The sequence below is a fragment of the Panthera tigris genome, chromosome B4 (assembly GCF_018350195.1).
Source record: "Panthera tigris isolate Pti1 chromosome B4, P.tigris_Pti1_mat1.1, whole genome shotgun sequence".
Classification (NCBI taxonomy): domain Eukaryota; kingdom Metazoa; phylum Chordata; class Mammalia; order Carnivora; family Felidae; genus Panthera; species Panthera tigris.
In genome coordinates, this window is record NC_056666.1 from 53,874,149 (window position 1) to 53,897,993 (window position 23,845).

At 43.8% G+C, this 23,845-nt stretch overlaps 1 long non-coding RNA gene across 1 annotated transcript in view; it reads right to left on the reverse strand.

Moving 5' to 3' along the window:
- LOC122240312 overlaps positions 1-9,300 on the reverse strand; it is a 52,176-nt gene extending 42,876 nt beyond the window's left edge. Inside the window, exon 1 of the long non-coding RNA XR_006219817.1 lies at positions 9,268-9,300. This is a non-coding gene — a long non-coding RNA (uncharacterized LOC122240312). The remainder of the gene's footprint in view (positions 1-9,267) is intronic.
- Positions 9,301-23,845: the final 14,545 nt, after the last annotated feature.

Below are 23,845 nucleotides of genomic sequence, written 5' to 3' on the forward strand. Positions count from 1 at the left end.
TCCAATTGCCCATACTAGCGTTTGATATTACAAGCACAATGTGGAGGAAAAACACATGTTCCTTTCCTATATGGCACTCATTGTCTTTAACATGTTCTTATGTAATATTTGTGCCCTGAATGTGTAACCTGAATCTGATGATAAAAATGATCAGTCTACAAACAACTTTCTACAGAAAGTTCACTTTCTATGAAAGAACTCACCTGTGCTGTTGAAAACTGTCCATATAAGGAATGACAGGCTGAGGGACTGTTGCAGATTAAAGGAGAATAAAGAGATGTGACAATGAAATGCAATGCAAAACATGGATTGAACCTGAATCAAGGAGAAACATTCTACCTAAAAATGCACAGTTAGTAAACTGAATAAGGATCATATTTTGCACACACACACACACACACACACACACACACCCCATTAGAGTAGGCAAACAAATATGTCAAAGTGTTAACAGTTGCTCAATCTTGGTAAAAGATAAATGGGTGTTAATTATACTATTCTTGCAACATTCTGTAGGTTTGATATTTTTCAATCTAAAAAGGTAGGAGGAATAAAAGAATGTCTGAGCAGTAAGTGTTATGGATTCTCCTTCTCTGAATGTCCTTTACAAACAAGCTTGTCATCACCTTTGGTTGGAGCTAATTCCTACCCAGAATGTTCTAGCCACAAATCAGGACCTTTATATCAGAATAGTGGGTAATATAGAACTCCCTTGTCTTTGATTTACAACCAAAATTGTCAGAAAAAAAATGCCTGGAAAGAAATCACAATCTTGGTTCATGTTAGTATGGTTGTAAAAATTCCATAGTCTTATTGTCATTTCGTGGAATTAACACAAACTAATAAACCAAAGCCCTAGACTTGAACTCTGGAGGCATTGGGAAACATGTGCAGAGACTGAAGGCAGAGAAAAATGGTATCTGGCAAATAGGGGTATGATGTATATGTGCAAGGTTTAGAGATATATGGAGAGAGGGTAAGAAAAGAACCAGATTTGTTGAGCTGTGAGTAATGTACACATTTATCCCAATAACAGCCCAATGGCATAGGTATTATTACTCTACTTTAAAGACTGAGAGACTGAGAGAACTGTACCCAGCTCATATAGCCAGTATTTGAACTTGGAATTTGAACTTGGCTCTTTGTTGCTTCAAAGGCAGCACCCTACCTCCACAAAGAATCAAGACTCTAGGGCATGACTATTAAGGGAATATTTGACCCAGTTCTTATTTTTTTGCACAGGTTACCCTATACCAATGTCTTCCTTCTCCTCTCAAATACATACTTATAGGACAGAGTTAGAATTACCGGGACCATTAAATCTGAAAGCTACATCTAAACCATGTCTTGCTGAAATCCAAACCTAATCTAGGGCCAAAATGTCTCCAGACTATTCTTTTAGATGCCAAGAGAGATGCCAAAGCATCCCTTAGCCTACTCCAATAGTTCCCAGATATGATTTTACAGCTAATTGTAATTCCTGCCTGAAACTTCAGCCCATGCCCATTTGTTTAGGGTTTAGTGGAAATAGAGGATAATAGATCCCTAAATGGCAAATATAAGTCCCCCTCCTGAGACTACTTTCATAATCCTATTTCTTTATCATTCTATTCCAAATATTTTCTGGTCACTGCCTCATACTTAAGAATAAAAAGATCTATCAGTAGTACAGTTAGAGAGTGTTAGAGAAAATAATGAAACCTTGATTATGTAAAGGAAGATGGGGTGGGGAGCAGACATTTTCTAAAATGGGAGCCCAATGGCAGAAAGATGGTTACAATTTTCCTGATAACCTAAATAACTATAGATTTGGCCTTCCCAAACCTCAGCCAACATCTGTGGCTTCCAGATGCTACCAGCTTCCACCATTAGGAAAAAATATGTCATAAAGAACAGCCCCAACTGGGACAAAGGAGGGTAGGAAGCAGGTGTCAGTTTAATGAGGATAGTTTAACAAAACATTTTTTTAAGCTTCCTAATTCACCTGGCCATTTGTTCTCCAGTCTTGGCTTCCAATCAAAAATAGACTGGGAATGGTTTCCAGAGAATGGCAATCTTCTGTTTATCCTTAATCCAGAAGAACAAGTACCAGAAAAATTACAGCTAGCCCAGTCACTCCAAAATATGATTAACCCAATTCCAGAGCTAAAATTGCAGGGTGATTCTAGTGAAAAGGATTTTAGTTATGTCAGGTTGATCATTCTGGCTTGGTTGTTGACAACTAGAGACCTGACCTAGTATAATATATATTTTGCCCCTTATTTGTGACCAACTCTGAGCTCCCAGCACAGAGTACGTTAGTATTTATTAGTCACCAATGGAAAGAATCACAAAGACCAATAGACATCAGGTATCGGTAAGACCTCCTTGTCTATTTTTTGATATCCTCATTATTTTTTTAAAATTATTCATGAATAACTTGAGGTAAGGAATAATCAGTATTCTGAACATGCTGTAAGTATAGGAAGATCAACAGAAAAGATAAAGGATTGCCTCTATATGTTAGTTTCAATAGGAAGAAAATCCCAAATATGTCCAGAAATAAAGGAATTAACAAACTAGCCTCTAAGAATCCTGACTTTATTCAGGGAAATTGCATAAAAATTTGTAATAAATCTAAGAAATTCCAAGTGAACTCATTGGTTTCAGATATTTGGGGATCACCAACCTTACCCTAAATTCAATTCAGCTGACATGAAGTCACTTAGACATTTAGCACCATGTCCACACTAGACCCTACCTAGTAGGTTTCTATGGTTTTCAAATACTGCATATCTAGGGCCAGCCTCATGCCATACTCCCTGATACCCCCTCTCAGTCCATAAATTTGGTAACTCAGAACAATGAGATCCTCACAGCTGTCACTCAGATTCACCCAGCAACCATCAGAGAGTGCTGCCTTTGAAGCAGGAAAAAACCCTAATTCACATTCTTCCTGATCACTACATTCAGCAGATAACTGAAGTGTGGCTATTCTCTACCCTCCTGGAAAAAATAACACTTTATTTAAGTTTTAAACACACACACACACACACACACACACACACACACACACACACACCCCTGAGTTTCCTGCTCTCTATCAAATCCAAACTTCTAAGATTGTATTTCCAGGGTTTTATTTTCACTGTTCTTATAGCACTTACTCCTACTACTAAACTTTTCTGTGGCTCCTGCTTGAACAGGACAAATCTTTCCCCACACATGCACATCTTGTTGGCATTGGCAGCAGCCCTCATAGATTGTCCTTCTTTTCCTAGAACACACTGTTTCCAAACCCTGTTCAACGGACCCTCCTTCTGGAAGCTTCTTTGTCCACACCTATAAATAGATATATGATCTCTCCAGTGTGCTCTCTTTGACCCCTGTTCTCCCCTCACTAATCTCCAGTGGTAAACTCACTGGCCTAGAACTTTGCATTGGAAGAAAACCCAGTTAGAGAGTATAAGTAGTAGGTGGCGAGGTGGAGCTGAGGAACAGAGTTTCTGCCTGATGATGCCCTCAGCTTGCCTTTCCTTCCCCAGCTGAATCCTGAGGTACAAAGAATTAACTGGCCACAGCCAAGGAAGTACCTCAGGATCTACAGCCCAGTTTAGTCGTGTCAGAGATCTGACACAAAAACTAAGGCCCAAATTTCCTTCACCACAACAAAGTTAAAGCACAAAGGAAGTAACCAAAGTCAACTGATCATGGTTTGCACCAGTGTCATCCCCTGAGGTGAGACAACTGAACAGACAGACAACACAGAATCTTATTACTTCCACCATTTTAATTTATTTGGAAAACAAGTCACCTAGTGCTTTGACATTAGGCAAAATGACACAATACTCAAACTGCAATAACTACATTTAAGGCTAACCTGCTTAAGAGAGGAGTGGGAATATAGTCAAATCATTGACTGGTGTGTAGAATAGGACTTCATTCAGGAGGATAGGGAAGTATCCATGAAATGCCCTTATAGTGTAAGCTCCCAGAGAAAAGAATGCCCTGTATTTGCTACCATTTTTCTTGTACTGTCTATAAATAATTACACAGTTGGGTTCTATGTACTTGGATAGGGTCTAAAGTGAGAAATTGGATGGTTTCCCAAGCTGAAACCACAAGATGTTTCTAAGTGAGAAAGTCTGGGTTCAATTTATTAAAGATCAGATTTCAACTAAGAATAAATAAATACACAAATTCCAAATTAGAAAATCCATGCACCACACTGATTCTTCGCGCAAAAGAACTCAAGGAAATGCAACATTCCCCCATAATTATCAACACAATCAACATTACCCCCAAATCATCATGCACTCAGTTACACACAGTGCAAGATAATGATGAGAAAAAGAGAATTCACTTTCTGGGAATGTACAATAGAGGCTTTTTGTGAACAATTCATAACTTTCCAAAATACATAAAAGATACATAAACTGAACTAGGAAGGGTATTTAAAGCAAAAAGCAACAGTCAACACAAGGGCATGTCAAGATCACAGAGGGCTTCCTACTTGATGGAAGGTAAGAGTAGGAAGGACCACATTTTCCACTGGCGGCAAGAAAGTGAGTAACTTGATGAGGTCCCGATAGTTTATTTTTCTTTTTATTTCCCTTGCCTCTGTAGACAGGTCAAGTAAGAAGTTGCTGCAGCTGAAGTCAAAGAGGTTGCTGCTTGTTTTCTCATCTATGGTTTTGATGGTTTCTTATTTCACATTTAGGTCTTTGATCCATTTTGAATTTATTGCTGTGTATGGTGTAAGAAAGTGGTCCAGTTTCATTTTTCTGCATGCTGCTATCCAGTTGTCCCAGCACCATTTACTAAAGAGACTATCTTTTTTACATTGAATACTCTTTCCTGCTTTGTCGAAGATAGTTGGTTTTACACACACACACACACACACACACACACACACACACACACACACATACATTTCTGGGTTCTATATTCTAGTCTATAGATCTACATGTCTGTTTTTGTGCCAATACTACACTGCTTTGATTATTACAGCTTCGTAATACAGCTTAAAGTCTGAAATTGTGGTGCCTCCAGCTTTGGTTTTCTTTTTCAATATTACTTTAGCTATTTGGGGTCTTTTGAAGTTCCATAAAAAATTTAGGATTGTTTCTTGTAGCTCTAAATGTCCACTGACCGATGAATGGATAAAGATGTGTGTGTGTGTGTATGTATATGTATATGTGTACATATACATGTATATATCTATATATCTATATATCTATATCTATATCTATCTATCTATATACACACACACACACACGCACGCACACACACACACACACATGCACACACAATAGAATACTACTTGGCGATGAAAACAAATGAAATCTTGTCATTTGCAACGATGTGGATGAAACCAGAGTGTAATAAGCAAAATAAGTCAGTCAGAAAAAGACAGCTATCATACGATTTAACTCATGTGGAATTTGAGAAACACAACAGATAAACATAGGGGAAGGGAAGAAAAATTAAGATAAAAACAGGGAGGCAAACCATAAGAGAATCTTAAATACAGAGAACAAACTGAGGGTTGCTGGAGGGAAGGTGGGTGGGGGAAGAATGGTTAGATGGGTAATGGGCATTAATGAGGAAACTTTTTGCAATGAGCACTGGGTGTCATATGTAAGAGTTGAATCACTGGGTTTTACTTCTGAAACCAAGACTACACTGTATGTCAACTAACTTGAATTTAAATTAAAAAAATGTGAGTATCTTTTGTGCACCATGGGTGAGCCTGAGAAGCCTCATGGAAGAAGTGGAAATTACCCCAGGCTGGCAAAACGTGTAACTGTTTCCCAGGAAAATATCAGTTCAAGCTACATCTTCAGTGTGGCCAGGATCCAAAGCTTAGAGCCTCTTTCAGGCTTTCCTTCCATGCTCCCCCACCAAAACCACAAAACGAATTCCAAAACACCTTAAACCAGTAAATTCAGCTTGCCAAACTAAAGAGATCCAGGTAAATATTTGTTATAGATATTAATACAGATCTAGATGTAAATGTAATAATAATAACAACAACAATAATAATTATTATCAGTCTTGGTCTGTGCCAAAGAGGAAAAGAGAGAGAAACCATTTCAGTAGTAATAAATGTGTAACTTTTTCCCTGGAGAAACATAGCTTTCCTGAAAGGTTGGCAAGAAATCTGAAGTAACCAAATTCAGCTCATAATAAAGAAAATAAGTATCAATCTTATCTCCCAAGAGTCTTCAGAGAAAAACTTCACCAAACAGATCACTTACCAGGCGTCCTCCATCTATAACCTTACTTTGCTCTGTATTCATTTTGCATGTTACCTGGAAGAAGATTTGCATTCCTTTCTAAAATAAAAAATCCTTAAGGTAGAACCTACTTCATTATCACTCAATAATGCTGCAAACCCTAATTCTGCAAGTAAACATTACTATGTGCAACCAAAATTTGAACTAGAAAGCATGGCAGTCTCCAAACTGTCTGCTCATTAGACCAAGAAGAAACACAGCCACCTCCTCCAACTCACCTACCTACATTACTACTGCTAGCACTACCCCTCTCAAACCACCTCCCAGTCTGGCAGAGGCAGAATTTCCAAGTCAGTGAAAACCCATCATGATGAAAAATAACATGCTCCAGGCCAACTGTAGGTAGACCAAATCCAACCAGCCAGATGTAGACCAAATCTCTGTAGTCATAGAACAAAACATTTTGCTTACTTCCCATAATACCTATGGATTTCCTGACACATGCAGACATCATACTAGTATCATTGCACCATTATTTATATAAATAATCAGATAGCCAGAGCTTCTCTAGAGGCTGTATAGACTCCATATTTTCTAGTATCATTCTTGTATGGTTGTGAACAAAGCAGCTTTTCTTAGTCCCTCTGGGATAACTGTAGAGAAGACAGAGTGAAATGAAATGTTTCTCATTCATGATTTTGACACATTTACAGATGTAGTTTCAGTCATAATCCAGTTTTGGAAATTCTTAACATTTCTATTACTATCTAAAACATATGATGAACTTGACAAATCAGAAAAGCCTGAGCTTCTGCTTCTAGAGGTCTTCAGAAACTAGGAGGGCTACCAGGAATAATCAGAATTAGAATTTCCAAGCAAGAATCAGAAAGAGAGCTGGGAAAATCCGAGAAGGGAGTGCAATTAAGGGATTAGAAAATTATGTGATACATTGATTTCAACAGTGAAATACAATTTTTCCTCTACTTCTCCCTATGATTCTCTACTCCCTTTTCTCAACCTCGAATCCTGTCAACAGAGAACACCTAATAAAAGTACTCAGGTGAAAGCAGCAGAAGAAAATCCAAATGCCTCTCTACCTTATTTTCCAAATTACAGCTGTAACATGATTCCCTTTGTCTACAATGAGCACTGATCCACATTCATTTTTTTTTCAAGGAACCTTTGGTTTCCCCCCAAAGCCTTCCTTTCCTTGTAAGCAAGAATCTAGAAATCTGTCCAGTGGTCCCAACTATAACTACAGTCCATCTCCACTTTCAGACTAGCAGCTGTGAGTGGTCAGAGGCCGTGGCTTATTCTTCTTTGTACCTCCTCTCATCATGTACCCTCAGTAATACAATGCACACAAGGTGTCTTAGGAAAGGTCGATTATCTCTGGTTATATTCCTTCATATCTTCAAACATGTCCTTCTGCTCTCCCATGTAAGGATTAAGCTATTTCTTTATGTCCTTCCTCAACAGATTTTGCTTGGTTCTTCTCACAGCCCTAGGTGGCTGCTCCACATTGTCACCATCTCTCTTGGAAAGTTAATTGTTTTGTTTGTTGTAGGGAAGACACCAGATCATCTGAGTCACATGAAAGTTGTATCATGCCTCTAAATTCTGAGTTGTTATCCAAATATGGATTTACATCACTTCTCCACCAAGACCCATCTATCTCACCCCAGCTCAGGAAACACAATCTACAACAAAGAGCCTCCACCAACACTTTTCAAGGGACACTGTTTATCTTTCTTCCCTACTTTTTTTTCCGATTTCCAGTATGCTTTGTGATTTCAGTGATAATAAAAGAAAAAATGGATGAGGATACATCAAAAAAATATGATTCAAAAATCATATTTTCAATTCAGAAGATACTTGGTGAAGGAAATTGGCCTTTGCACATGATTTTGCTTAAACTAGGGTTAAAGAGAATCTGCCTTTGGAAGCATATAACATGTATCAGTTGATAATGGAGAGAAGTTGCCCAAGAACTGCTAGAGGGAAAGAGAAAGACAACATAGAAATAAACATTTGCCACACACAATCAGTAAAATGGGTGTCATGCATGCAGAAGTGTTTTCTTGGCTCTAGTGTTAGGATACAGCCCATAGTGTACATGGTGGTTGGGGGGTGTTGAGTACCCCCATTTTATCTATCAACAAATATGCCTATCATATACATAAAATTGACAGATTCAAAGAGAAAGAACAGAGCCATCAAATTTCAAGGTTTATTCAAGATTGACTCAATATATTTGAGACTTCATAAAAGCCTTCATAAAGTGTTTTAAAGATCACTAGGCAGCTACACCCCAAGGGAACATAGTAATCATTCCTCTTACAACCTGAACTAGCCTATAATCAATGCCTACCACAACTTTTTAAAATTAGATAAGAAAGCCAGGGAGATAACTCCAGCAGCTGTAAAAATAGATATCTAGCTCCTTAAGCTTGGAGCTTGGTGATGGGGAACCACCTTCTCACACTGGACCTGCTCTTCTGAAAAGTCCACACCAATGCTCTCCCTAAGAAGATATGATATAGAGACTTTCAGAATATCAAATGAGAAAGTATAAAGAAACATGAAGGTGGCAGGAAAGTCAGGTAAAGAATCTTCCTTCATTCAAAGAGCATGTCTAAGTAGACTAAGTGCTGTGCCCTGTGGGAAACACAAAGATGAAGAAACCAAGATCTGCACCAGGTCAGTAAAAAAGGCCAGGAGGGAGGGCAGGACAAAGAGGTAGGAAGGACTCTGGAGGAGAAGCACCAAGGAATAACCTCCCCTAACTCATATTTTCCTCAGCAGAGCTGAGAACCTCAGTGGTCAGGAGGGGAACAGAGTGTAGGGCTCTAAATTACTCTAACCCCTCAAACCTAGTTGTCTTCCCAAATGCACAAGGCCTCTGGTCTGTACCCTGCAATCCACAGTCTAGCCATGGGGGCTAGAAACCCCACAAGGCTTCCATAGCCAGGTGCATTCCAAGTCCAGCCCTGCTCTCTGGCTCTGTTTCCATTTTCTTGCCAGCTCTATATAAGGATAAATCACTTACCCATGGACTTGTTCTGCCTCAGAGGGGAAAGACCTGAGAAGAAAGTGCAAGTCAAACCCAGGGAGAGGTAAGGAGCTTGGCAAGCCAGAATCAGGACTTAGATTGGATCTTAGCAGGGGCCCTGGAAGGCAGGCCCTCTAGGAGGTGGGGCCACTGGGGAGGCGGGATACATGAAAAGGGTGGAAAAGGGTGCACTAGATAGATTAGCTGCAGTCTTGGTGGTAAGCTGGGAGTAGCCAATGGGAGACAAGTGGGGCCATATCTAGGTGCGTTGGTGGAGTGAGGACTTAAATGGGGGGCCTTCATTGGAGACTTTGTTTGCAAAAGATGTGAATTTAGAAGTAAATAAACTCTCTAGGGTTCTGGGTATGGAGAAAGTGCTGATTGGCAGGAGGAGGTGGGGGGGAGCCAGGTGGAGCCCAGCCTGTGGTGATTCAGAGGCCAGTCCCAGATCCAGCTAAAGAGCCCATTCAGCAATTCTTTGAACAAAGATAGGAGCACCGCATCCCCCCCTCCCCCAGCTGCCTCTTCCAGAATTTCCTACTAGGTTCCTCTATCACCACCATCCATCCCTGTGTCCTCACCCATGTTTTCTATCACTCAAGGAATAAAATTAAAAGAGAGCTGGCTTAAGCTTCACCCTGAGGGATTTCCTGAGACAGTCATTCAGAGTTCATAGCACATTCTAACTGAATATGCATTAAGCATTGTGCTGGAGGAAATAAATGAAAAGATATAGTCCCTGCCTACGGAGCTTCCTGGTCTAGACAGTCATAGCATCAGACTTCCAAGACCCTGAAATGGTGATCAAAGGAAGGTGTCTCCTTCATCCTATAATGTTAATCCTCAAACAGAGGCAGACTTGTCAGAGATAGAGAAGGGGGGGGCTACTTAGAGACTGAGGGTTGAATACACCAATGATGGGTCAAAGAATCCCTCAAAGGAAAAGAGGTGCCACTGCCTCTCTATTTGATATTGCTGAGGTTCCATTAAATCCTAAATTATGTTCCTTAAACACTGGGGTGGAGGTGGAGGGATGGGAGAGAAGGGTAGCAGATTTTGTCTCTACATGACAAAATCTATACTAACTATACTAAAACAGATTACTAAAATTAGAGTAGAAAGAATTATTCCAGAACTCAGGAAGAACCCCCAAGTGAGGAAAACCTACAAATCACAATGACCCTGCCCTAACACATCTCCAGTAGGCATGGACCAAGGGCACTAATTGAGAACCTCTTTCTTTTGTTCCAGGTACTAAGCTGGGTAGTAGATGAGTGGCCCAGCCAGGACTACAGAGCTAAAATTCCTAAAGGCAAAGGAGACAGTCAGGGGTTTGAAGGATGGCTTCCATAACAGAACAGTAGGAGGAGAGCATCTGGATGTTTGATTTGTGTCTGTCCAACAGTTCTAGGCTGCCTTCCCCTTCCTCTGGCTGGGATTTTCCCAGATGTGCATCTGCTTGATGGAAAGAAGTGTGTAGGGGGAGGGTCTTCCTGTCCTTGCATCTGGTCCCAATGACAATATGTTCCCCTTTCCCCCATGCTACTCACTGCCTACTGGATAGAGAGTGGGTAGCTGGGGAGAAATTGCAGGACCCCCAAAATAATCACTAGGTAAAGAAAAGAATGGGTACAGTGTTGGGGAATACAAAGGACACAGAATGGGGCCATAATTCTCTCGTGGAGAAAGGGGTACATCATGGGGTGACTTGGTAGTTGCGGCCCATCCAGGTGATTTCACATGAAGTATCTGAACCTTGATGGGTTGGAGGAGGGAAGAGGTGAGGAGGCAGGGGTGTGAGCCAGAGATAGGGGAAGAGGTTGAAAGACATAGAGATAAGAGAGGCAAGGAAGAGAGATAAAAGGTGGGGCAAGAAAGGCAACAGGGATGTGGGGAGACACCAAAAGGAGACAGACACGAGATGGGCATGGAGAAACCAAAAGGCACACAAGGTGAAACTCAAAAGTGTGATGGCAAGAGACACGTGAGAGAGTGAGAAATGGAAGCAGGGAGGGAGACAGCCAAAAGGAAGAGCTGAGGGTAGACTCAGTTCTGAAAATCTCAGACCAAAATATGTCTGGAGTCAGAGAAACAGAAAGGTCTATAGACAGGCAGATCTGCCTGACAAAAATGAAGGTTAAAGAAGCAAAATAGGAAGGAAGGACACAAGGTTTCTGGGAGGAGGGGGGAGGGAGCAAGAGAGAGAGAAGGAGGCAGGTGTGGAGCAGGAGGAGGGACCCAGGCCAGGGAGAAGACATATATTTGCTTTATGATCCTCTTCAGTCTCGCCTGGTACTTGTTGAGCCCCCGTACTCTCTCAGGTGCTGCTGGGTGGTAGATGTGTCCAGGAAGCTGATAGGATGAAGCGGCTGCCATCACTGCCCCTGACTCCCTCCCATTGCCAACCTGGGGATACAAAAACCCCTACATGGATATGAAAACTGCCACCCCTACTCTCCCCCAAAATGCTGCAATCAAAAGACCCCTGAGGCGCACCCCTAAACTTATCAGAGTTAATGTAGCTTGAGAAGCCAGTGCAAGGGGGAGTGGGGGCAAAGGAGAAAGAGAAACCGAGGCAGCAGGCAGGCAAGGATGAAAAACTCTGGAGAAAGTGCTGGGGACAGGACGGTTAGGGATCACATGGAGAAGAGTTAGAAGAGTGTAAGGTCTGGGATGGTGTCTGCATTGAGAGCTAAATAAGCACCATGCAAAGTATAAGCAAATAACACATTAGTGACTGTCCATTAATTTGGGGTCAACAATGTAGATACCTTCTGAGCAGTTATGATGTAGGCCTTGAAGCAGCTCTTCACTAAAGAGCTCCCACAAATATACATATGAAACCCACAAAAGGAGAAACTGAGGCAGAGAACAGTGACTTTGAGGCCAGTGTACATGCTTGAATCTAGGTTTCAATGGACCTGAGATGAAGCAACTAGCCATGGCAAGCTCGATTCTGCCTTTTTTCCCCAGGCTTTCCTGCGGCACTGCAAAGACTGACTCCTCCAGCTCCTCTCAGGGCCAGTGGAGACACTAAGAACATTAACTCAAGCAATCTAAAGGAGAGTCGTCCTCCCCACCCCCTTCCCTGACCACCACATTTGAATGTCCCAAAGGCCAGATGTCTGGTTATAGCCAGAGCTCAAGGAGTCTCCTTAGCAGCAAGAAAGAGAGCAGAGAGGGAACCTTGCAGAAAATCCTGAAGAAAAGATAAGGGAGCAAAACCCACCAGGTCCATCCCACCCCACAGACACTTAGAAGTTTACTAAAGTTCAGAATGTCCAGGGCTTCCATGTAATTAAAACCAGGAGCTGGGTAATTACACTTCTTCTCCAAGTTCTACCCTTTACCCTCCCTCTTCCCCATGGACACACATCTGATGAAACACACTAAACCAGAGGACTTGAGAAACTGCCTCCACTAAAGCGATGGACTTAATTTTAGGAAAAGGAATTTAGAATACATTTGGAAAGGATTTCCTTAGAGGTAGGGTTATTAAATGCTAGAACCAGAGAAACACATACACACACATGTACAACCAAAAGGAAAAGGAAAGCCTTCTCTTAGCTGCTATTTCTCTGTCTATGGGATGGACCTCCAGATGATGTGTCCCACATCAGGAAACAAAATATAGTCTCTCTAAACTTTAGGAAGTTAATTCCTCCCTAACCTTTAGTTAGGCAAATATTCTGAAGAATTACACAGTCTATATAAGAGCTCCAAATCCAGAAGCCTAGTTTGCTGCCCTATCCCCCAAACCTCCCTCTCCTGTTGGATCTCAACCTGTCTGCACCTCTCAGTGTCCATTCTTTGGACTCACCCTGTGAACCCAGCCCAGGGGGAAGGAAAGCATCCCAAGGGAGGAAAAGACATATCTGGGATGTGAGAAGAGAGACACACAAAACAAGAAACCCTGGGAGAGCATGCATGTATGCATGCATACATGCATGCATAAATAAATAAATAAATAAATAAGAAGAAATGAAACATGTAAGATAATATACTGTAAACAGATCCTTCCAGTGTTGAGGGACATATGGAAGGGAGGATTAACATGGACATGGAGAATACAAAGCAAGATTAAAGACAAGGAAATGCCAGATTCGGAAGCTTGGGGTGCAAAGGGCTTGGGAGACAGGAGGTTGATGTGCTCAGCAGATCTGGAGAGAATAAGCTGAAAAGATAACAAAGATGTAGATGATTTAAAATGCCTAGTACATTTAGATTTACAAATATTTATAGATGTACACATAAATATTTACATAAATCTCATTTTATCCTCAGTACCAGGCTACAGAAGCAGGTATTAGTGCTACAATTTTACAGATAATGAAACTAAGGTACAGAGAGGTTAAGTAGCTTGCCTCAAGTCACAGAGCTAGGAAGGGGCACAGCAAAGCATCAAATGACTGCACTGTGGTGCCCCTTCCTACAGGTTTTGCCCTGGGAAGCACCCAGGCTTGGAGCCTGTTGTGTGAGGGAGAAGTTACTCCACAGAGGGCAAAAGACCTGCCTCCTGGGGCCCTTCTCAGCATCCTCTGCCCAGAAGAGCTTGGCCAAGTTTAGACCTCATCTGGGAAGTGGGGAAGTCATACCTTACCCTCTGAAGATGAAAAGCTAAACCAGATCATTTATTGAAGATCTTTGAGCTTTAAAACAGAATTAAATCCATGGAAGTGGTGGGTGAGGGGAATAGCCAGGATAAAGGTTTCAAAGCCTTCAGTGTTTCCATTACCCCTCCACACCCCATCTCTGTATCCCTCTCCCTTTTTCTGTCTCCTGACCCCAGAGGCCTCTTCCCCACCTGTCTAGATCCTGGTAGATGTATTCCCCCCCACCCCCCGCCATGGCTCACTAGCCTATGCAGCCCAGGCTCAGTCAGCCTCACAGCATATAAGGACATATCAGAGATGTCAGCCTAACTTCCCAGCATCTTGTCTACCCAGCCCAGAGTCACTGTGGAGCTACAACTGTGGCACAGTGTACATTACTGCCCAATATTACCACTATCAATTCCCACCCCTGGAAGGTGGGATTTCCAGGTCATCCCAGCCCAAGCTCTCTGCCCCTCTCTCCAGCAGACCCTGCCTCCTCCATCCCTTGCCTCCCTCCCTAACACACTTTCCCCAACACACACACACACACACACACACACACACACACACACACACACACACTTCCTCCTCATCTGGTTCACATTCACATTCTCCATAGCATACACTTACTGAGAACTCAGACTTATCTGATCCTCTCCTCTCCATTTTCTTGCTCCTTAATAACTAAATGAGTATCATTCTCCTTGTCTCCTAGGAAACTTTCTAGACTTGTCTTCTTCCATCTTCCCTCCTTGGTCATTGCCAGTCTCCCATCATCTGAGTCATGGGCCTGGTCCAGTTGCCCTTGACCAACTCAGCTCACAAACATTTGCACCCAGAGCATTTGCTAGGGAGCACCCAGAGCTCTCTGCCTTGGCTCTCAGCCTCATCTTACCAGCTTCCAGGAGTTCCCACATGGTAGGGCCCCTGCTCCCTGCTCTGGGTCTCCCCTCACTGCCCAGCACACACTGAGGGTAGAGTGTGTGACTCACTGATTCTTCTCCCTAGAAGAAAGGAGGGAACTGAGGAAGAAACCCAAGCAGGGACATCATCTGAGCCTACACTGCCCTTTGAGGTTTAGTGTCAGGGAAGCAGGAAGTTGGAGAGAATCCATCTCTAGTGGGGCAGTGCTTTCATTTAGAGATCCCAGGATACCTGTGTGTGTACGTGTGTGTGTGCATGTGTGTGTATGTGCTCTCACGCTTCTGAAATGCATGAAGCATGGAATAAATTCATTGTATTTAAAAACAAGAGACAGGCAAGGTCACCCTAAAAAGCACTTAACTGACTGCCTCCCCACCTCCCACAGGGCTGTTTCATCCCAGCCCAGCCTCTCTGGGGAGACAGGTACCTTGCTTGTTTCCTTCTTTCCCCTCATGTGCTTCTCAACAGACTCTCTCCTTGCCTCTCTCTCCCTCCTGCAGTGAGAGGCGCCTTCCCTTTCCCTGTGTCTCTGCACGCCTGCCTCCATCATATTCCTTCTCCTCCACTCTCTCCCTCTGTCTTCTGTCCATTTCTCTACTCCCTGTTGCACTCTCAGTTTCTCTCCCTCTGATCTCAGTCGGGGCTCTGCCTTTTCTTCTGCATCTCACTCTTTCTCTAACTTTCATCTTGTTTCTGTTCTCTCCCCCTCCCCCTCCACTGCTCAGAGCAGTCTTTCAGGAGGGTTGTGGCATCTCCTTCAGAACCAGAGGATTCTGCCGTTTTGTATGAAGCTCTGAATTGTTGTGTTCCTGCCACACACACACACACACACACACACACACACACACCAGCAGAGCCTTTGACTCAGAGTCTGCATCCCACCCTCTGCAACCTCTACCTGCCCATTCTCACTGCCTCCCCCTCTGGTCCCCACCTCTTCCTTTTCATTCTCTGTCTCCCTCTCCCTCACTCTCTGTGTGCACTTTCCTGACTACCTCCTCAGCCCTGGTCCCATGTCCATGGGCCTGTCTTTGGCTCTGGGTCCATGATTTTCAGAGCCCTGAAGTTGGGTCAAACTCCTGTTTCTGAGTCCATGTCTGCCTCTGTTATCTCTGGCCTCTGAGCATCTCTCTGACTGTCTTGGATCTTTTGCTTTGCTCTCTGGGTGCTTCTCTCTTTCCCCTCTCCTGTCTCTGGGTCTGGCTCCCTGTCTCTCCATTCCACTGCCTATTGTCTTCCTCTGTTGACTGCATGTCTATGTCTCTTAGACTCTTCATGGTGTTCATACCAGCTCTGCCTTATTGGTCCCTCTCTGTCAGGCGTGGCTTGAATCTACTGTATTTTCTTCCTGCTCCTATCCTTGTCCCTATCTGTCCTCTTCTCTGCTTCCCAGTACTGCCCTGCAGTTCCTGGAGTAGGCTGGTGGGGAGGGAGTAAAGGTGACTGGGAAGGCAGACTTTCATGTGGAAGATGGATGACTGGACTATCAGGATGTACCTTGGGCTCTCACTTCAGCACTCTCATCTAACATTCTCCAGGACTTTAGATTCGGATCACCTCCCCTGCCTCTTGTGCTGGACAGCCAGGCCCTGAGACTTGGCCCCTCCCCTTCCCAGTTCATCCCCTGGGAGCCATTGGAAATTCTGGGAGGGCATTCAAAGTCCCATTAGGCCAGGTATCTATGTATCTGGAGCATTCTGTGAGAAGAGGAGTGAGGAGTGGCAGGAGGCCCACTGAAGGTGCTTTGTTGGAGGGGGTTAGGGTTGCGCAGAACAGAAAGCTTGGGAGCTTTGCCTCTGGATCTTGGGAGAAACTAACCAGTGGATCCTTCCATCCCTGAGATAGATGCATTTGGTACAATGAATCCAGGGAGGATATGTGGCTGGTCTTGAAATAGAAGGGGAACAAAAAGTGTGTGTCCTTCTATTATCCCCTCATGGTACCTGTAACCCTTCTTTGTACATAGAAAGTTCTCAATAAAGTCATTGGCTTGTATTTCACCAAGTCTCCTAAAGTAAGCACCTAAATCAGTAGAACTCAATCCCTTTCAATATTGTTCCCACCCCACCCCCCACTCACTCCCTCCCAGCAAGCCAGTATCTGCAGCCAGGACAGTTTCCCCTGCCAAGCTTTCCAAGTACCCCAGTGATCATGGAACTCCAGCTCAAATCCCAGTCATTCCAACCCATTCTCCTCCATCACTTACTTCATGTCCCTTCCTCCCCCTCAACCCTCTTATCCACCCAATGCAACTTGCCCCCTGGGTGTCTCCCCAAAGACAGATACTCACTAATTAGCACTGAGCACTATAAGGGAAGGGTTAAGGGCAGCCTGGTGGGTGGAACAGAATTCCAGAGCTAGCAAATAAGGAGGTCTGTCAGCATCTATCAAATATTCCATCTCTCTCCAGCATCCCTGTCTCTTGCTCCTTGGCTCCTGACAATCCATCTCTCTGCTGAGTCTGGTGGACAGACCTTAGGTGCAATTTTGGCAAAGACCAGTCTGCTCCGGACCCATTTTCTCCAGGAATGTCACTACTCCTAATATATTTCTTTGAAATCTCTGAAGACTTTGGAATCTGAGGTTTATATTAAACCCAAGGATGGAGAGAAATTGCTCTTTAAGCTCAATATCCTGATACCATACCCTTGTCTCCACTGCACATCCCTAAAGCAGAACTTAAAATTTCAGATGGCAAAGGAGGGAAATCTCAAGAAGACTACCCCAGCCTTAAGGAGGTCCTGAGTGCCTCCAAAAACCAGGGAAAATGGCAGGCAGGCAGAAGATGCTCTTAGACAAAGATCTCTCCTTGTGATATAAGCAATTTCCACGGGAGTAGTTACTCAGCCCTGAGCCCTTGAGGGGAACCTTCTCAGAGGTAACCTGTGAAGAACTCAAGGCCACAAGAGGGCAGCAGAGAATGGCTCTCCCTGCAGAGCCAGTCCTGGGCCCTAGGATCTGGGTAAGGGCTGGGCTGTCCAGGTGAGGGGAGTCTGGCTCCAGCAATAACTCAGGAGTTTCTGAATTCTGGAACCCCCTTCTGCAGCCTTTTCCACTGACATCCCTTATCCTCTTTGGCCCCTGAAATGCCATCACCCACTCTAGACTCCTTCCCTTTTCTGGTCCCAGCACTGGGGCTGCTGGAACACAAGGTCAGATGACATTCCAGCTCACAAAGGTGACGCTTCACAGGATCCCAGCTGATAACTAGAGCCAGAACTTGAACACACATTTTCTTGCTTCCCAGAACAGGGGTCTTCCCATTTGTGCTGACTGCTGCTCATAACAGAAAATCACACTTCATAGGCCCCAGTGGGAAGCCAGCGCACAACCCATGGTTTAAGAATCAAGGTCAAGGGGCGCCTGAGTGGCTCAGTCGGCTGAGCCTCCGACTTCAGCTCAAGTCATGATCTCACAGTTTGTGAGTTCTAGCCCTGCTTTGGGCTCGCTGCTATCAGTGCAGAGAAATTTTCAGATCTTCTGTGCCCCTCTCTGTCTGCCCCTTCCCCACTCATGCTCTCTCTGTCTCTCTCAAAAATAAATAAAACATTAAAAAAATCAATGCCAGTCAAAAAGAATGAAATCTTGCCATTTGCAACTACGTGTATGGAACTGGAGGGTATTACGCTAAGTGAAATTAGTCAGTCAGAGAAAGACACAAATCATGACTTCACTCATATGAAGACTTTAAGAGACAAAACAGATGAACATAGAGAAGGGAAACAAAAATAATATAAAAACAGGGAGGGGGACAAAACAGAAGAGACTCATAAGTATGGAGAACAAACTGAAGGTTACTGGAGGGGTTGTGGGAGGGCGGATGGGCTAAATGGGTAACGGGCATTGGGAATCTACTCCTGAAATCATTGTTTCACTATATGCTAACTAATTTGGACGTAAATTAAAAAAATAAAATAAAAATAAAAATAAAAAAATACATTAAAAAGGTAAAAAATCAATGCCAAAGCTACACCCTTCTCCATGTGATACATGTTTATGTACGTGGCTGGTGCACACAGGACTTTAGCCATGGAGGACAGGCATATACACCACAACACCATGCTGTGTACACCCTCACCGTCAGCACACACACCCCTCTTCCCCTCAGAATCTCACAGCCCCTGCCCTTTTCTTCCTACTTCCTGAGCTGCAAGAGGAACTTCTCCTCATTTATCATTTGCTCTTTGCCCTATGTTTCCAGAGTGTCCTCAAAGATGCAGACAGGGAAGCACTTTCCCAGTCTAACCTAGTCCCTCCTACCACAGCCTCTTCTCATGTTTCCCCCCTGCACAGCTTGAAGTGCAAGGAAGACAGAGGGAAAATTAGTGGTCCCTGAGCTTTCTTCCCCATGTAATATATGTTTACATACATGACTGGTGCACACAGGACTGTTAACCACAGAACACAGACACGTACACCACAAACACTGTGCTGTGCACACCCTCACCCTCAACACACACACCCCTCTGCCCCTCAGAGTCCCACAGCCCCTGACCCTCTCTTCCTACTTCCTGAGCTTCAAGAGGAACTTCTCTTCATTCATCATTTTCTCTTTGTGCTGTGTTTCCAGAGCTCCTCAAAGCTGCACTCAGGGAAGCACTTTCCAGTTCTAATTTCATCCCTGTTTGACATGGCAGAACTTGGAGTCACAGGGGAAACAGAGAGAAAACCGTTGGTTTCTGAACTCGCTTCTCTGAATCTGCCCTGTTGATCATGGCCCTCCTTCCCAGGAAATGTCTGACCCATCTGTGATCCACCAGCTTTAGCCCACATCCTCTCAGTGTCCCTACACTCTGTACCCATGTCTATCCAGAAGAAACTACTTCCATGCTTGGAGGAGGGGGTGCTGGGATCCATTTCACAAACTCATTCTGGGCTTATCTGGAATGCAGTACAAGAAGATTCGAGTTAGACTCAGTAAGAACTTGCCAGAACAAATGGTTGAAAGATAGCTTGTGTGAAACTCAGAAAGAATGCATACATGGCCTTCTCAGAGTACTCAAGAGACAAGAACTTGGTTTGGACCTGTCTGGGTAGTACTGACTAGAGATAGAGGTTTTCAGTGTGATTCTGGTCATCCCAGCCTCAGGAGGTAGCACAAACTCATACATTTACAAGCAGGCATGCACACCCAAACTTATACACTCTCATATGCTCATCAAATATACTTATGTACATATGCATGCCACTCTATTCCTTTCTTGTAAGGATCCAGAGCCCAGTCCTCTAGATTCTAGAGATCAACAATGTCCAGGAGAAAACATGGAAACCCACAGGAAACCTATTTATAGTTTCTTGGCCCACAGTGGAACCCATTTGCTATATTCCCCTTCCTGAGTGTCTAGGGCTCTAGCCCAACCATGGAAGGGGAACCTGCACAGATAATTAATTCCTTCACACAACTAACATTTTAGAGCACCTATCTGCCACCTCTCACCCCACTCCCATCCCACAGCCTGCAGCCTAGGCAGACACATAAAAGAGTAAGACCTTCTTCTCAGTGGTGTGGTGGAAAGAGCAAGAGCTCAGCAGTCAAGGACCTGAGTTCAAATCCTGATTTGACTCTTAATATGCTGTGTTATCTTGGGCATTTGACATAACCTCTCTGAGCCTAAGTTTCATCACCTGTAAGCTGAGGTTAATAAAATTTACCTAATGATTCTCTGAGGATTAAAAAACAGGTAAAACTTCCATAAGCAATGTGTCCACACATGAAAAGGGACCCCATTCCATTCCCCAGCCCCTGTTTTGAGCATCTCCCCAGCTACCTTCCAGTCCTGCTGTCCCTGAAAGAGAAACCCAGTCTTCTTCACTCTCAGACTCTCAGTTAGGCATACCTAGGGAAACTTGATCCTGTCTTGGCTGGCTCCATAGGACTCCCCTGCCGCAATCCAGGTCCCCACCCCCCTGTTACATCATGACTCTTGCCCCTTTGCAGGTTGAGTTTTCCATAATAAGCCTTGATGCAGCTGACGAAGGTCCAAATGTTCACAATGGAGCACCGAGCCTACCTATCAGAAGGAAATGAAGTGCTAATTATCACCAGGGAGCCATGCCAGAGAAAATTGTCCTCCTATTCTTCTAGCTTTAGCCAGCACTCTGAGCCCCCATGATTGATCAACTAACCTTTTTCTGTATACCTATTGATCATGCATCCTTTCCTAGAAAAGAACAGAGCCTTCTGAACATCATGAAAAATAATCCAGAGACGGTTGCACAACCCCATTCTCCACACCAAGGAATCAGACACCCTTGCACAACCTCTTAGCACCAAGATAACATCTGTAGCTGGTACCATTGAGTATACATGTAATCAGAAAATGTTAGGGACACTGTACTACTTTTTCTTATTAACTGCCCTAAGCTCCTTTAATAACCTCTGGGCCAGGCAGCAACCTCAGAGTTGGCCTTTGAATAAGATTTCCTCTTCTCTACAGCTAGCTGAACTCCTGAATAAAGCTCATATCCATTTCCAATCAAAATTCTTGTCTTGAATATTGGATTTTGGAGCAATGGGAAGCTGAGATTTGGTTTCAGTAACAAATTTTGTTGAACCAGCCAGAAGCCAATGACCCTGTGGTATCCAATTCCCCCAGAATCTTAAGGTGGAGCCATTGGCCAGTAGCAGACCAAAACTTTCTTCTTGGTTTCTGGACTAGTAACTTGGACAGCTTCAGGAAATTAGCTATTCCAGGCTAGTTGTTCTCAGGGAGGGAATCTGAGGGTCTGTTCCTGCAGCTGCCTAGACTATTTTTTGTCTCTGGGAACCTCACTGTTGCTTCCAGACCCATGTTCTCTGCCAAGTTTTCATTTTGGTTGGATTGGAAAGAAAAGTAGCATTTGGGGAAGTTGAGGAGCTTCTGGGCTATGTAAATCCCTTGGAGTGCACACCTACACACGTTTCTCATTCATGAAGCACTATGTGTTTTTGTTTACTTGTTCATGCTTTTCCCATTCAAAAGGCATGGCTTTGAGGAAAAACTAAAAGTTGTTTCAATAATTATTAATTTATTTGGAATTTGGAGATCGTTTTGGTGTGTGTGCAGGCATTGTGTTGTGTAGTGTTAACTTTGTCCATATTGGGAAGTTCCATCTCTATCCCACCCAGTAGCTCACTGGGCCAAATTTGGAATAATGGGAAAGAATACAAGCAGGAACCTATGACAAAGAAGGAGATAATCTTTATTGTGACACCACCTTGTCATGTATGTTAAGCTCAGAGGATAGATGGCCATAAAATGGCTTTCTTGGATCTCTTCCTCCCATTGGGTTGTCTCCAATAGGTGGTTTAGGTTTGGGTCCCTCAGCGTGTCTAGGGAGTCCTTTGGTTCAGTCATTGAACTCTGACTTTGGGGGAGGAACCAGAAACTAAGATGCCATTTGGTTCAGTTGGCAATGCCCCAACTTTTGGGGGGAAAGGGATGCCAACAGAGGTACCCTGGGCTTCATGTAATCATAGTTTTGTTTCCACCGTGTTCTTTCCGAACTTTCTCCCAGGAATATGAGGACACTTCTCTTCCCAAAGAAAATACATTAGAACATATTTTAAATAAAAGGTGCATAGGCCTGAAAACAATCATGAAAAAAAAAATTCTTGTTTTGCAGGAGGAGGGACAGGAGACCAAAAGAATATAGAAATGTTATACCAATATTTGAATCTACTTCTGGCCTTTCAAGAGGTACCCTTTCACGCTGGCCTCTTCCTCTTCCTCTTCCTGCACCAGCATGGGTGCAGCTTGGATAATGGGCCCCATCCCCAATGCCTGGGGCATGATTGGTGCCTGTTTCTCCTACCCTCACTATCAAGGAGCAAAAACACCTAAACTGTTGGGTCCCTTCCTCATGAGGTTCAAGATAAAGCACCTCCCAAATTAACATGAAGGCATTCATGGGCTGCACAGAAGTTGAACTGCCCACTGCAGATTTCCCCACAGGTGCCCTAGGTAAAAATTGCCAGTTGGGAACAAATTGATTAACTTTTAGTGGAGACAGGTACAACATATTCCATATTAAAGCTAATTGAAGTTTGTTGGTTTAATTGAAATAGATACATATGTAGCATTACCTGCATTAATATAATAATTTTAGGCAGAGGGGCCAAGATGGTGGAACATCACAGAAGTTTTTTTGCATCTCTTGTCCCTGAAATACAGCCAGATCAACACTAAACCATCCTGCACACCTAGAAAACGGATTGAGGATTAACACAACAATCTTCACAACCTGAACCAGAGAACTCAGCAGTGTGCAGCACAGAGAGGAGAACTGGGGGGAGAGAGAAGCCACGGAGGGTAGGGAACTATTTTGCTTTCAGAGAGAGGATGAAGATGGCAGTAGAGTATGAAAATAGCTGGAGAGAAAAGAAAGAGTACACAAGGACTGAACAATAAAGGGAAAAAGGAGAAAGGAGAGGGCTTAAATTCCATTAAGACTCTATAAATAGGGAGCGCAGAGTCTGAAACTCTGCAGATCGATACCTGGTGGAGCTCTGATGGGAAGGGTGAATCCCCAAGAGTGGAGAGTGATGTCTGAGGGGTCCATGGGCCACATGGGGAGAGGCAGTTCCCCTACTGGGAGGACATTTGGTAGAGGCTGTGAGGCCATCCCACAGGCAAAGTTCCCAGCAGACCCCAGAAAACAGCCACATTGGCTGGTGCTAGAATGAGGACATTAAGGGGGGGGAAGCCTGGTGCCAGATGTGTGTTGTAATTTTCCATAATCCCTGAAATGCTGCGGCTACACAATCGTGTGAACTTTTTCCAGGGCGGGCTGGCCCTCCTGCCACAGTCTCTGGACACTGGCAGAAGCTCAGTCCTGAGAACTTTCCTGGGTGTGGCTGGCACCTGGCCATTGCTCAGTGAGACTCTCCCCCAGAAGGTCTGAGATGGTCAAAGCTGCAGTCCCTCAGAAGTGAGGGGTTAGGAAACACAGCTGCATCTGAGATAAAGCTCAGGAGGAGGATGCTGCCTGACAACCTGATTGCTTGGTCATAGTGTAAAAGCAGGGAGTGGATGGAAGTCAGAGACAAAGGAGGGGTGTGTGATTGCTGGTCAGCG